Here is a 16,518-nt window from a genome sequence, read left to right as displayed (position 1 = left end):
TAGTAACATTCTTTTAAATGTGTTTTGAGGTCATTAATTTGATGCGATTATAGTCGCATTCTTAATTCTTTATTTGATGTCATCTAGAAAATAAATACAGAACTTTGATCCCTTGCAGAAATTAAAGCTTTAATATACGTTTTGATTTTAACCTTTTTTATTTATTTTACTTAATGATCAATTGTAAAGCGACCACCTAGTTTTGATGTTTCATTCCGTTCCACTTGCTTAAAACTCGGGTAATTGGCATGAATTTTTCTCGTGGGGGGGGGGGGGGAGTGACATCATTAAAGTCATCTCAAAATCTAGAGAGGGAGGGGGGGAACTATAATTGTGCCATTACTGAGTAGCTAGCACCGTTGGTGTGTGATTCCGGTATTTTTATTTTTTATTTTTTCCTGCTTTGCTTTTTCATCCAGAAATCCTCCAAAGTGATTTAGAATGGCACACACTCCTACACAAATTGTAGGGGTGTATACAGGTTTTGCCTTTTTTACCTACATTAATCTCAGTTTGAGGCGCTTGATGGAGTCATTTTGACTAACCCTTCTGACACTGTAAGGCGTCTAATAATGACACTAATAATTAAGGGAACTTGTCCTTCATCCAAGCCCCACAGAAGTGAATGTAAATACGAAGTGTACATAGGGCTAATACGATACTCATGCGCCAACGTTTATTTATTGCTGAATTATTTCAGAAGACCAACTTTACCGGAGAATCGATGATCATTCATTTCATCTATTGACTCAAGGAACGAAATAAGAACGATAAAAATAAAAGCTTCACTTTCATTGTACCCATCTGTCACAAACTTGAGCTTCCTGCTCACAGCAAATTCACTCGCTGACGCGTCTAAAAACCCCATTAGCGGAGAGCTTGGTTATGGAGTAGCCCGACAGATGGAAAGCTCTCTCCCACGTGTCTCGTTTCCACCAGATACTAATACTCTGCATCATCACCCTTTCCCTTCAGGCTAAGCCGAGAGATCAAGTGTATAAAGAAGAGCCGAGCAGTTGATTTAATATCTATTTTACGCGCCTCGGTACTTGGGAAACTCGAAATTTATTAAACTATGTTAACGTTGGGATGCTGTGCTATTAGATTAGTATATTGTTCTTGTATACTTGTGGATATATTTAGAAAGCGAAAGAGCCTATTCTTAAAATATCCTAAGTTCACTTGAGCTATTTTAATTCTTTTGGTCGATGAAAGTACTAATCATCCAAACTAACCATCTCTTCCGTCTACACGCCTGAGTGAATGTGTAATTATAATACGCTAAAATGAGGTGTGAAAGTCGACTTTTCTTCTGCAGTTTTTTTTATTACTATTTTTATGCAAGCTTACGCAATGTAGATGATTAGTCATCTCGTGAATAAAAAGTTTTTAAAAAAACACATCTGAGATTGAACAGTGTAATTTTCTACGGTTTAATTTACCTTACGCAAAACACTGTTTTTGACGTAAATTAAAATTTGCCGCAGTTGGTTATTAAACTCAATTAACGAATTACATTTTTGAAGTTAAATTTTGTCAAGTATTTAATTAAAAGAGACGTAAACATTGTTATTCTACTGAAGTTATTAATGTTGATGACGTCACTGAAATCTTAATTAGGTGGCGCTGATTTACTTCTATCGAAGTTTTGTATTAGTGTATGTCGTTTGCTTTGATTTTTTAATTAACAAACAGGTTTGTTATATTAATTGTTCATGTTACCTTTTAGAATATGCTATTTTAAACAACTTTGCTTTTAATAATGTTTGGCAGAATGCAATGATTGATGTACAGTATTTAACTTCGGGAGATAATATTTTTATTTATTGCTTTAATGAATTCCCCTAATTCTAAAACAAATCAATAAAATATTTCGCATGAAAAAGTTATTTTCAATCGCATGATTTTATTTTTGATGTAATCCTTATGATGTACTCATTTAAACGGAACTTGGTATAACATAAAATGTCAGTATTCATATTTCAAATTCATATTCACATAAAATGTGAATATGAATACAATCCAGTATTCTATTACCAAGTATATCAAGAACAGAATACAAACTTATCTCTATATACACTTTAAAAACTCAAACACTCATCTCTGATGACGCTTGGGGAGCTACTCAATTCGCCTTGAGCGAGCATTCAATGGTTGTGCTGAGTTTGTGATGTGGCGTCCGTCCCATTGCTCGCTATTAACGATGGAAGAAGTTTAGTGATGGATTAATAGTTGGACAGCAGTGATTCAGCTATAGATAGTAAATGATTAAACCACCGAGAGCAACAACGCCGTTATCGTGGAAAGAAGAAAAACAGTGTGGGATGCAAATATTATCGTTAACGATGTTGGTGTGAGATAAGTTGTTAAATCGAGAACGACAGTGCTGTTTTTCTGAAAACCATGCGAAATTACGAGACAAAAAAAAAAAAAAAAAAAAAAAACCCGCAGATTTTAGTTCTATCCGGTTAAATGAAGGTTAGAGAATCTAGCTGTATTTAAAAATATTTCAGAGAGATTTAAAATAACGTTTTGACAAATCTTACGCTTCAAAAATGTACACTGTTTCTGTGCATGAGATATTTTCCCCTCTAGGCATTAACTGGCCTACTAAAATACGGAAACTGGAAATGACTTAAAGTTATGAAAATTGTATTGGGAGGGGGGGAGGAAACGAAAAATGAGAACATCGTTGAAATTCAAATGACTTTACAGAATACTGTGCTTCTTTCAAACAGAAGTAATTAGTAATACATGAGCTAGCGATTATGATCTTTGACTAATTGATACTTTACAACAATGTCAACTGGGTGATATTTTATCAAAGGCAAAATATATATTTAAAAAAAATCAAAATTATGTAAAGTTTTATACAGTCACTTGTAAGGATTTTTTTCCTCCCTACTTTTTAAAGTTTTAGATAAACACAACTTTCTGAATTAAAAAAAAATAATACGACAGGGAAGTTAATTTAAAGTTTTAGATTAAACTTTCAAGTAGTAACAACTAAAGAACTGTAAAGGCCATTTCCTTCTGCGAATGCAGTCTTTCCATTCCACCTTTTTCAACATCCTTAACAATAGCTATTAGAAACACAGCAAGTAAAGGAACAAAGCAACCCTAGGCGCCGAACTGGCCAAACCTCATCGCTATGCTACCTATAGTAGCATTTCTCAACCTTTTTTTTAATGACACAGCTCGCCAAGTCGCACGATAATCTCCAATGGTCCGCTTATATAGTATGAATGAGGGAGGGGGAAAGGACAGTGTGCTACGTATAAGGAATACATAAAGCTTTCTCTACAGAAATATATACATATTTAATGAGTAATCTGATCTAAAATTGTAAACTTTCTTACAAAAAAAAGTAATAAAACACAATGAACAATAAAGTTTCGCATGACCATTTTTAATGTAGTATATTTAATAATAATACAAAAAACTTTTAATCATCAGACGAATAAAGCGGTGTTCATTCTCATATCTGAATTCTGATTATATTATGCTAACTATTAGTTGCTAATGTAAACAATTAGTGTGTGCAATCATAGTCATGGGCTGTGTCTACAGAAATACAGTTAAGAGTAAGTTAGCCAGAATTATACTAATAAACAGTCATTAAAATCAAAATCTTTCAGGTTCTAATTTTAGTATAAGAACATACGAGACGTAAAGGAGAAAAAAATTTATCTTCTTTAAATTTGTGTCTGCCCGTATCCCGCATTGTAGTTATAAGTAGCGAATTTATATGAGGAGTAATACCCTTTACTGTCCGATCCCAGACCCTAGTCTGGCAACCTAGCAAGAAGAGTCGATTCATGCTGAAGGGGATAAAGAAATAAAGAATGTACGAATTGGTCACCAACACGCGAAATCACTTGCTTTATACGTAAAATTTTCAAACTGTTATACGAGCAAAATAGTTAACATTTTGCTCGTATAATCGTTAATAATAAACAACTCATCCCACAAGACTGATTACCTTATTATCGGAATGGATTCTCCTTCTTCTGACATGCGCATAACTGTCGAAGGGTCTCGCATGTGTGGGCGTACAATAGCACGTATGTATGTCAATTGTCTTCGTTTTCTGCCAGGAAAGCGCATTAAAAATCATAAGTGTGTAAATCTCAAGCTGAGCACTTTATTTTCTGGTGAGTTACATACATTATTAATATGTAATGGTTTTTATGTAAAAAAAAACTTTTTTTAGTAATGGCCACAAACTGCAACGAAAGGGGAAAACCAACATTGGAAAGAAAATTCATTACTCGAAGAAAAAATTAAAATCTTAGATCTGTTGAAAAATGGAAGAAAAACCACAGTTGCTGAAAGGACTTTGAATTTAAATTAATCAACAATTCGAACAATCAAACAAAATGAACATAAAATCCGAGAAAGTTTATTGCTGGGTCAACGGTAAGTGCAAAGCGCATTGCTCGTGTACGCGATATTCTAATGGCAAAAATGGAGAAATCTCTAATGATTTGGATAGATTGCCATTCAAAAGAAAATTCCTTTGGATGGAAATCTTATTAAACAAAAAGCTCTCAAAGTTTATAAACATTTATACTTCAGACCAGGTGTTCAATGCGATGAATCCGGATTATATTGAAAAAAAAAAAAAAAACGCATCTATATTTCGAAAAATGAAAGATCAGCTTTTGGATTCAAAGTTTCCAAAGATAGAAAAAAAAAATACAAAAACGCATCTATATTTCGAAAAATGAAAGATTAGCTTCTGCTGGATTCAAAGTTTCCAACGATGGAATTACTTTACTGTTTTGTAGTAATGCATCAGGTGATTACATGACAAAACCAGTGTTTATAACCGATCCTCAAATTCTCGTGCTATGAAAAAGATTAAAATATGCACTTTATTTTATTTGCCTAAAACATTTATGTATTATGTGCAATGAAGTTTACGTACAATATGTAAATTTATAATTTTATACTATGTATTTGTTTCATAGTTTGTTTTCTTAACTTACATATGAATTACCTGAATTAAATAAAAATATAGTTTTATTGGATATGTCATTGTTTATATAATCTTAAAAAAATAAAAAAACGATTTCAGAACCTAACCCTACTTTTTCTATGTGATCTGAGTCTCTCATAACGCGATTTATATAACGCTGCATTTCTATGGAACCTAACATCCCCGTTATACGAGGGTTACCTATATATATATATATATTTAAAAATCCCCTAATTAAGGAATCTACGATTTTCCAGATATGTATAGTCAGTTCAATCGTATCACTCTTATATATCTCTGTACAGAGATATATTAGAGTGATACGATTGAACGTTTCTGGAAACTTCGTCCAGAGGTCTCTGTATTATGCGTTTTTATACCGAGTTACATATCGGATTATTTTTGTTTAAATGAATGCTTCTTTAAATACGTGATTTTCATAATAGCTTCATTATATCTCATGAACTAATGTGTAACAAAGGGTAAAGTAAGAAAATGATTGCTTCCAGCCGTATCAAATCTTTCATCTGCTCACGATTACACAATACTTTGCCAAGCGATCAAGCAAGATAAGGTGCAGATATTTCCTCTATCCACAGGGCATACAAGTTTATATACAGCCGAAATTCAGATATCTTTGAGTTTCCGGGGGAAGGAAGGAAGCATGAAATCAAATAAAATCGAGGTCGTTGTTACTAAAGTAAGTGCTACTTAGTACTCAAAGACTGCATCTAAAGAGACACTGATGAATCATTAACTTCAAACGATAAGTTTTTATTTATGTTTCCACAAGACCTCCGTGAACTGTTAAGATATTAGCAGATAAATGTTTGTCGTCGCTTCTTTAGTCGTTTAAGATATTGCCAATGTCTTAAGTTACTTAACTGATATGTAGTTCATAAATAACTCCTAATTACCCAGAAAAATGCAGTATTGACTTACTCTCCAGAGGTAATGAATGATAGGCGGTCTTCTGTAAGGCTCGAAAAACCGAATCTTGTTTTGAGTAGTCGAAATGAAGCCATTGTACTTTTAGTCGTTTATTTTGCACAGTTGTTATATTTATCATAAAAGCATTGCATATATTGTATTTTATGTAATGATATTACATAAATGTAATTGTATTGTTCTAAGTTTAATGTGCCCCCCCGTAATTTTTAAAATTAAATATTCACATTAAGTTTCTAAGAACACTACTAATTTATTACAATAATGATATTAATATACTCACAGATGTTATACGATATGCAATAAGTAAGGTGGTTCGATCAATACCACAAATGTTTACGAATATTACTTTACTATTAAAATCACGAATTTGTACTTTCATGGTTTAAAAACTAGGAGAATCGCCTTGTTCGCCTTTCACCTTCATATACCCGTTCTGTTTCAGAAGTATTCCTTTTTCCAGATATTTCTGATCAGTATTGTTCAAACAGATGAAGCGTAAAAGAATTTTCTTTCTTCCGAATTCTTGACTCAATTTCATTTGAATTTAATCGTGCTGAACATTTCCTTCTTGTCGATTATTCATCAATCGATTTTGTCAGTTCAGCTTCCATGCTTAGTTTATTACTATATGTTTTATTTATTTATTTTTCAATTCCAAGTTTAGTAAAACAGTGTTCTAAAAGTGTCGGAAGGTCTTATCTAGGAAGTATTGCTCAGCAAATTGTTTGAGTAATATTTCCTGCATTGATTCATCATTCTGGATATACTTATTACAGATTTTCCGTATCTAGGAAACAGTAACCCCAGATTAAAAAAAAAAATAAATTAAAACGGTTGGAAGTTTTTTTTACGGTAAAAACATAAAATAAAAACTCCGAAATGAGTAGTAGAAATACTTATTTCAGGTATTCATTGGTAAGTAAACGGAGTTGAAATATTTTCTATTCCCATTATTTATACACAATTATTTTAAACTTGGGCGAATCAACATTTCTTCCGATTAGGGTGTACGAATTGCATAATGGAAATAATAGAAAAAGCATACCATTGTCGATTATTCATTACATTGAAAATTTTATTAAATGATCTGTCAGGCGAACGAGATCTACCTTTTCATTAGACGATTCATTGATTTTACGAAAGCGAAAAAAAAAAAAAAAAACTGCGTCGACAACAGATGCTTGAAATTCCATTAACTGAAGTATAATATATCCCACTTCCTTCGAAAAGAGGCTCAGTGTATTTTTCCTAGTTTTCCAATAGTGTGGAGAAAGGCGCGTGCCATGTTTCGTTTTCTCGTCATGTCACACGTTCCGAAACAGACTGCACGCAAAATACAGAAATGTAGAATGTTGCGATCGAAGATTTCGTGTTTGTTCGTTGAGATTGACTGAGCTTTCATTCGAATTAAGGCACACTTTTGATATTTATTTTTTGGGTATTTGAAATTTCCATTAAGATATAAAGTATATTTTGTAATTCGATACGAGATTTGAATTACTGTATGAATGGATATTATTCATTTTTAATACCTCAATTACTTTTGTATAAGCTACGACATGCAATGTAAATATTGACAAACATGCTGCTTCTACTCCCCCCCCCTAAAAATATATATATAAAAAAAAAAATAAGCTCAAGGAATAGAAATTCTAATGGGTCTTCCCTTTGAAAATAATTCCAACGATCCACCGTTGTTCCAACATTGGCCTGAACTCAACTGTAGATATATATACTTACTAGAGATATGTATTTTAATTTCATTTAAAAGTTAACTCAATTCAAGTATACCGATAGGAATCGATGAAATTTCATTTCTGCAACGGCTTCCAACTTTTTTTTTTAATCTTTGGAATCCACAATACCTGAAATTGATAGCAAACTTTCAATATTTAACTGTCTAGTCAGGTTAGAAGACGTATTTTATCGGATAACTTAAGGCATTATCTAAAATTTATAAAAGCAGCGCTGGAATCCACTCGAAGTTAAGATCCCCCCCCCCACCCCCACCGTCCTCCCTTGGTAATCTGTAAAAGGAATTCAGACAAGAATAAAAGCTGATGCTTTTCCCTTTCTTCAACCTGAGTCGTTTTTCGACATAAATCGCCGTCTTGTACAAGTGCCGCTGCCACACCCGATGTAATCTGTCCCTCGCCTTGAAAGACACGCAGCAAAGGTAACTGGACCTCACCTTTCACTCTTCAACATTCTAGCCTTGCGGCACTATTCTTCAAATGAGCTCGTCTGGGGAATGTATCTTTTTTAGAGAATTTTTAACATTATTAAAGATATCATTATTAATAATTAAAAAGTTTTTCTCCAGTGAGAATCAAACATTTTCATCGTTAAATGAAAGGATATTATGAATTCATCGTTATTTTAAAGCCAAATCATTTAAATTTTATTTTCATTATATAACAAATATTTGGCTTTTGAAATAATAATGGATTCGCAATATTCTTTCATTTGTTTTTACATACATAAACCGAAGCCTCCTTGTCTATTATTTTCACCATTTTAATAAAAGAAATTAATCCCTATTTTATTAAATAAAAATATTCAACTTCTAATTTTTAAAAACTTCGAATACTTGGATTGAATGTCTGCTGCAAAAAAAAGCAGACGTAAGTTTGCTTTGTTAGTTACAAAACATTTTTTTATTTTTTCATTCGTTTGTATGTTTGGTTTCTAGCAGTAACATCTAGAACTAATTTAAGATTTTACTTTAGATGATATACCTAATAATAACAGTATGTTTATGTACATTTAAAAAAAAGGAAAGTAGTTATTTTCTTTGCTGCAATCTGATTCCTTGGGTCAGTCCAAAGCATGTTTTTTTTTTTTTTTTAGGTCTCTAACCGTCTCATAGATGCTAACCAGCGAAATGTTGCTGTACCATACTGAATTAATTTTCAGGTTTTATGTGCTCACAAGCATTTCCGGTTTCCGCTACACAGGGACACAAAAGTCCCTGTGTAACGCAGACCGTTAGAATGACTTATTAAAAGAATGCTTTCGAATTACAGCGCAGGTATTACCTGGGTGACGGTTGAGAGCCCCGTAATGAATTGATATTTTACACCAGCACGTTTTCGTAGAGTTGAGAGATATTTCATTTCATAACATAGAAGAAAATTTAGCTTTCAAGAGGGCATTTTCTTTCTGTACATGTGAAGGCGCGTTGATCATTATAAGTGTTAGTATTTTTCTTTTCCAAACCGGTTTTAGATTAATAACGTGTAGAATGTTGTCAGAAGTTTAAATCCCGTTTTGTGTTATCACCTTGCTCACGTAATATCGTGCAAGTAGTAAAGAAATTATATTTGAACTCCGTGAAAAAATAAACAAACAGCTCTTGGTTCATCAAGATGGAAATAATTAATTTGAAGTTGACGCAACAAACCTATTCAGTAAGATATGTCAAAACTATCTTTTTATATATAAACTGAATGCATTTGATCGTATCAACTATCGTTGTAAAGCGCATGCGCGAAAGGGAAAATAACTGTATAAACATAATATTCAGCAACTAACCTACTACACTAATCGTCTTCACATTGACTTCCAGGAAAATGTAATGGAGAACGCAAGTACGACAACTTATCAACCTTGAGGAACTAATTACGTATTAAAATAATAAAAAATGCTTATTTAATACCAACAAGGAGACCGAATGTTTTATATGCATAAGTGTTGAATGATGTTAAACATCAGGATTTTCAAGCAGTGCAATGGCAGTGTGTATGATTAGAGTGAGTCACTGCAAGACAATTTGTGTTCAGCTGTTGCGTTGACGGATGCTCATAAAAAAAGAACAACAAACCAACACCAATGTCTTAAATGACACTGATATTAAATTTTGTATTTTTCAGATCATATTTTCTCCAGCAAATACTTCTTGCATTTTGTTTGTATGGTTTTAAGAATTAACCATAAAGACTCGCGTGATTTCGGTGATAAATTTTTGACTAGTGTTGGCTTGTCATTAGGGAGCAGTAGATTTTTATTAGACACCTCCAGGGAGTCCAAAGACTCATCGAGGGAGAGTGTGCCAACAGCATCGAACGATTGATCCCTTCCAATTACTAACCGCACTCATACTTGCTTAACTTTTTTCGTGAGCCATTAGAAATTATTTGCAATTATTTTAAAGGAAGCGGACATCTAACGTAATTTTTGCAGTATTCGTGTTTTAAATTATTTGAATTTTCCACTCTATGAAAATGATATTTTTAGGGACCGGTAATTTTTACAGGAGCGGTAGCTTGTGTCACCTGTAATGGTGACACAAGCAGCGCTCGAGGACGCTGTTCTCGAAAGTATGTTTTTTTTATTTTATTTCATTTTTATTTTTTTCTCGTTTGATCATTATTTAAAACTTACTTGCCTTGTTATTTTCTTAAGTAAAAGACGCACCCTTTTTTGAAAATTCCCTCTAATTTCTTTAAGGAATCAAAAACTAAATCAGAACAAGTGTTCACAGATGTTGCGACGATTCTTCATGTGATAATGAGCAATCAATATGAAAGGGATTGAAAGTAGATTCAGCTTACAAACTCGAGGAATTCACTCTTAATTTGTTTTTCTGAAATGATTACCACTAACCGTCTCAAATTGAATGTTCTCGCGAACAGATTTGGTTTAATCAATAAATTTTTCTACAATATCTTTCTGATAAACATGTTCTCTCTCAAAAAAATATAAGCGGGAACATAAACAAAATCTCGGATAAATTGTGAGGAAATAAATTGAAGAAAGCAAAAACTCTTTTTTAATTGTTTATGGAATTCCAGAATAGTGCTAAACCCATGGCACATTGGAACGGAGAGTGGCTTAAGGATTAGAAATCTAGGAATCCTATCCTAGAGATTAAACAGTAAATTTTCAAGCCATTTCAGGCAGGGCGGTCGTGAAAAATCATCTACCACATAAAATATTTCCAAACAGTAGCGTACCCAGGATTTAATCTTGGTGGGAAGGGGGGGGGTCGAATTGAGTAGATGATTTGAGAATACACACTGCGCATCGCATATGACCTATGACTGAGCATCTGCAATGATAGCTAATTCATAAGTAGTATAGAAATAGAAGACACGACGCAACATTAATAAAAAAAAAATTAATTTTAATTAGGAAAAGATTTTTGGAAAATTTTCTATTTTTTTTGGGGGGGGGTCAGGGCCCCTTGGCCCCTCCCTGGGTGCGCCACTGTTTCCAAATATCCATGTTATGTAGGATGATATGCTATCTGTTCGACTAACTAGACCGTCACTATAAAACAAGAATGTACTCAGATAATCGGAGTCTCGTATGTTGTTTATCCTATTCTACAATATTCAAGAACAGTCAATGAAACAATTTAACGTGTTAATTGTACTGTAAAATTCTTGCGCATGCGTATATAACACGTAATGAGCAATAACAAATAATGACATGGACTCTATGGAATCATGGTCACTCTTAAAGGAGATAAACAGAACTGAAGTAGGGATTAAAACCGCATTAATACCGTGAGCTGGCCGAGGATCATATAAACGGTGCTATGATATTTTACTAAGCCCTGTTACCAAATAAGATGAAGTAAGTTCCGTTCTGTGTTAAGTAATGGAGTATAGATGTGTCAGAAACAGCTGTAGTCGGGTGTGGTATGGACGGCCAAATACTGTAACAAGAAAGAAGTCATTGCCCACGATGTTTAAATTTTAATAGTGCCTAGCGACATGACTGAGCAATTTACCGTAGGTAGAAGTTGAAAAATTAATTGCATAAATGGACTTTAAGAAACATTACTGTGGATCCATTACTCTTAATTTGAGTCGAAAATATTTTATTTATTTATTGGTCATTTTACTATTAAACTTTTGCCGCCTCCTTTTCCCAATCTTTGTTGGAGTTGGGTGTTAAGTTTTGGAACATATTTTAGTTCCATCCATGAGTAATTTACTATGAGAAGGTTTAAAAAAAATCCGTCAACTGCACGGAGATGTAAATAAATCGTAGAAATGTGGTTCTGAAGCAAGGATCATTAGGTTCATAGTTGGGGCGGAGAAAACTCTTGAACTTCGGAAATCTCGATAACAAGAAATATATATATATATATATATATATATATATATATATATATATATATTACTATTGTTATAAACTTATTGTACCGTGGGTGTGCTATGAGTGAGATAATTATAGAAACCTGAAACTTTTCAAATTACTTCTTCAGGCCTCCAGTTACCAGGATGGTGTATCAGTATTTATGGAGACGCTACCCTGGTATAACTGGGAAATATTTAATTGTAAATTAATTTAATTTACAATTAAATTGCAATGTTTTCTGGCAATTTTCTCTCCGAATCGGGAGTCATATTTGGACTCGATATAATTTGCGCAAGCATGCGATTTAGTTTTTAATAATTACTCTAAATATGCAAATTTTGAGATTAAGTTCAAATCATCCACTTTTGAAGATTTTCAAGATTTCATTTTATGAATAATGCGTTAACAAATGGTCAAAAGATGCAGATAATTTCAAAATGTAAACATTTTAAGCTCAATTTAAATAAATATATAAAAAAATTATAGTATTTCGCGTCTCTTATTTTATTTTTCTTTCTTGCAAAGGATTTCCGGGGATTTGTCTCTCGTAGATGACACGACGAATGCGGGCACGATTTAACTGTTTATGGCATAACCCCCCCCCCCCCCGTGGTTTCAGTGGGTAAGTGAACGTTGCTGACGTTAAATAAGGCTTCACTTTAAATCCAGAGACTTGACCTTGGAGTAGACGACCTCAAGATAGCAATACGTTTAGCCTCATATTTGAACAGGAAACAAGTGGAGATTGTTGCTTGGTGTGGGCAAGAATAGCTGCAGTAGTATTATACTACAACAGACAAAGATTTGATATCGCCCACCAATACTGGAAAAGTATATTAATAGACTGGATACCGTTTAACCGTCAAAAAATAACCTTTTGAAGGTCATGGCAAGTTGAGTAACCACTTCCAAACTATTAGCTAATTAAGGTCGCTTCAAGATTTTTTTTTTTTTTTACCGGTATAACCGGGAAAAAAAAGTGCCACGGAAACAAAGCTAAGAAAAAAAAGAAAAGAAACTAGTTTCTTTATTGCGCTACTTACACTTGAATGTCCTCATTCAACATCCCAGAAGCGCTGTTAAAAATATTACCAATTTAGCAGATAATATTAGCCACTTGCAATATAGGTTTTAATGACAGAAATAGGAGTTCCCGTTTTGGATAGTATATTTAAATACAGTGAGCTGATTTCATTTTAGTCGTTAAATTATTTTATTTTATTATTATTTTCTTTTTTTAATCACATAAAACAAAGTTTGGGTATAGATCATTCCATTATTTGATTTTTGTCACGTCTAGCTGTAGTTAAACTACAAAGAAAATTAACGAGTAATAAGAAAAAAAATATAGAAAATAAAGATATTGCTTTGAAAATTCTTTTTAATTTCAAAATAATAGAATTTTTAAAGTAATATTTTTATTTGCAGTTTTATTTTATTTTTTAAAATATGAATTATATAAAGTTTTTATTTTTAAATATTCGAAATGTAAACAAATCATTTTCTGAAATTGCAAAGAAACCTAATCTAAAAATAAGAAAAAAAATTACGAAATTGAAAATTGAGCAGGATAAATTATTAGTATACATAAATTAAGTAAAATTTACATTAATGTGCGTTAATTTTCAAGATGATTTAAAAACTTGATTCTTATTGTTTGCAAGTAGTTAGATATTTCAAAAAATATATAAATAAAGTTCAGCTGCACTATAACTATAACAATAGTTATAGAGATAACTATTAAGTGTAGCTGAATTTTTTAATGTAGAAGGAAATGGGAGATTGTTCGTAATGATGATTAAGAAAATTCGACTACTTTTAATAGGATAATGAGAAGTCGCTTTTTTTCTGAAATAAGTAATAAAAGTATGAGTTAACCGAGCACGTTCATATTCTAAATAGAATATGAATAGATTAATAATCTAATACTTCAATATATAAATAAATAGTTAAATATTAATAAAGCTATAATAAAAAGCGTGGAAAGTTTACTGAAATATATGATTATTAAAGACTGCCGATGTAGCCCTGGGGAAATGACATTTTGTTTCCATAGCGCTAGACCACCCGAATGACCTTTAGAGGTTCTATTCTAGGCGCCGAGAGGAACTTTCTTTTCGGAACCGGCGAAAGAAAGGCCAGTTCTCGAGTCAGCCGATGTTTGGTATAAGCAAGTAGGTTTCTCTCTTCCCAAGAACTTGGGGTTTTAACCCTACAGCTCAAAAAGCGACCGTAGACCCCGCACTTTCTGACATATGCCTGTTAAGGCTACGAGATGGCGACACTCGTTTACTGCAATTTCTGACAGTGATGTCCGAAGGGTAAAGAATGATTGCCCTACGATCCTCGAAAAAAGTTCGGACTAAAGAAGCTCAGTCTTCTTTCTTTGAGAACGAAAAAATTTGAATATTTTTAATTATTAAATGATGGTAATTATACACAGTGACGCTAGTAAGATGTTAAAACGTTTTGTGAAAGATGACATTTTTAACAAGTTTTTTTTTTCTAATTTTCAATGTTATGTTTTAGAAAGAGCAGTTAAAAATGCAGCACTAAACAATATGTTTTGAAAAAATATCTGGATATCAAGGGATTTAAACATCTCAATATTTACACTGTTGTATATTAAAAGTCAAGTTAAATTATTTTATGTCTCAACCGCAGAAGCGAAGCTGAAAAGACGACGAAACGTTAAAAATAAGTTTGAACGAAACCAGTATTGAAGATAACGGTATTAAAAACAAATTAAACGCTTCTGTTTCATTGTGCAGTTTGACACAAGACGAATCAAATTGCAATACAGACAAATTAATATTTGTTGTCCATCAATCACATTACCTTTTTACGCTGAGTAGACCGAACCAGCTTTTGGTGTGACACAAGGGAAGCGATTCTTAAAGTACTGAAGTTGGATAATTTACTACTGAATTTCGTTACTTTATTAATAACACTGTAGGCAAAGGTGAGCCGCAGGATATTAACTTATGTATTTAATAGATACACCAGTAAAAAAGTTCATTGTACATCGTTTATCAATTGCAAGTTAATCAGTTTGGTAGTAAGTCGAGTCAGGAACAGATGGTCAACATCTGTTACACACGGAACTATCCGGGCTTGGGTGAGATTAGCGAAGCGTTTTGAAAGTCACCCCCCCCCCTCTCGTGTCGCTGTTGCTTAGCAACCACAAGCATGTCAGTGCCGCCACGAACAAGGTTGCAACTATTGTACACAAATCATCTGGGAAGTTCAATAAAAGTGCCGAAATTATTGTCATATAGTAAATGAATGTACAACCATGGAAATATCAGATCCATGGGTGCATATTCGTAACTCAAGAGGAATTTCACTTTTTTTTTTTAGCTGGATCTCGTCGTGTGCAACAGAATTAAGCTGACAGCATTTTTTTCTCCCTAAGCGGCCATCTGAGCACTTCTCAGGCTAGAGTTGATTAACGTGAAAGTATATAATTACAGCTCTCTGTTATCTTTATTCGGGATATATAACCAAAAGAACCTGTGTGCTAGTTACCGGTTACTGACCAGCAGAGTCACTGGGAACAGTAGCTTTCGGAATAGTTTGTCAAGAGATGTTTTGCGACATATTAATGTGTCAGACTGCTTTTATTTGTTCTGTCGGTTTTAGTAAAATTAATACCAGATTTAGACTTCCCCTTTATAATTATAGCTTATCAGATAATCAGGACATCTGTCAGCATAGGGGAGGGGCGAATATCGCATATGAAATAACGTTCTGTGGCCGAGTGGATAAATACTTTCCTTTGTCATCGGTAAGTCGTAAATTCGAGTCTCAATTACCGTCCCATAGATGATTTTCATCTCCCGGTGTGATACACTGCTTTGTTGGTGACCTGAAGCAGAAAAAAATAAAAAGCACATGACTCCAGAACACCCTTGGCTCGCATAAAAAATACAACAGTGTTCAAAGCGCCAGAATAACATTCACATTATAATTACACCCATCGGCAAAATAGCATTAATAAAAAAAGAGCCTGTGTAGCTCAGCGGATGTGGCGTTTGCACACCGCCGCGCTTGGCCGCACGAAGGAAGACTTGGTTTCGAGTCTAGTCGGCGACTAGAAGAAATTTTTCTAAGCCTTTTTTTCGACCGGTTCCCGAGTTAGTCGATCTCTGGCACGGGCAAGCAGGTTTTTCCTCCCGGAAACTCGGGTTTTTCGTCCTGTAAACTCAAGAAAATCGACCGTAGAACCCACATTATTTCAGACATTAAATATATTGTGTTAGGGTTAGGGACCACGAGATGGCGGCACATTTGAGCCGTCTCTCTTCACTGCGTACCGCTTAATTAGTGATAGCCTTGGGCCATCTGTCTCTGATTGGGTACCAGTGGAGATTGAACTGCCCACTCAGTCTCCAAAAGTTAGATAGGGCTAAATGGCCTTGCCTACTCCCGTATACGGGAATAAAAAGGCGTTAGCTGAACCACTAAAAAAAAAAAGTCTAAAAAGATATGTTGTG

General features: G+C 33.6%; 1 protein-coding gene across 1 annotated transcript in view; it reads left to right on the top strand.

Annotated features, from left to right (window-relative positions):
- Positions 1–16,518, top strand: part of LOC150102433 (uncharacterized) — a 135,256-nt gene that overhangs the window by 1,705 nt on the left and 117,033 nt on the right. The gene's annotated exons all lie outside the window — the stretch shown is intronic.

The sequence above is a fragment of the Typopeltis vanoorti genome, chromosome 10 (assembly GCF_054136105.1).
Source record: "Typopeltis vanoorti isolate ZY-2024b chromosome 10, IOZ_Tvanoo_1.0, whole genome shotgun sequence".
NCBI classification, from domain to species: domain Eukaryota; kingdom Metazoa; phylum Arthropoda; class Arachnida; order Uropygi; family Thelyphonidae; genus Typopeltis; species Typopeltis vanoorti.
The sequence above is the reverse complement of the archived record's forward strand: the minus strand, read 5'-3'. Positions and strand labels throughout refer to the sequence as shown.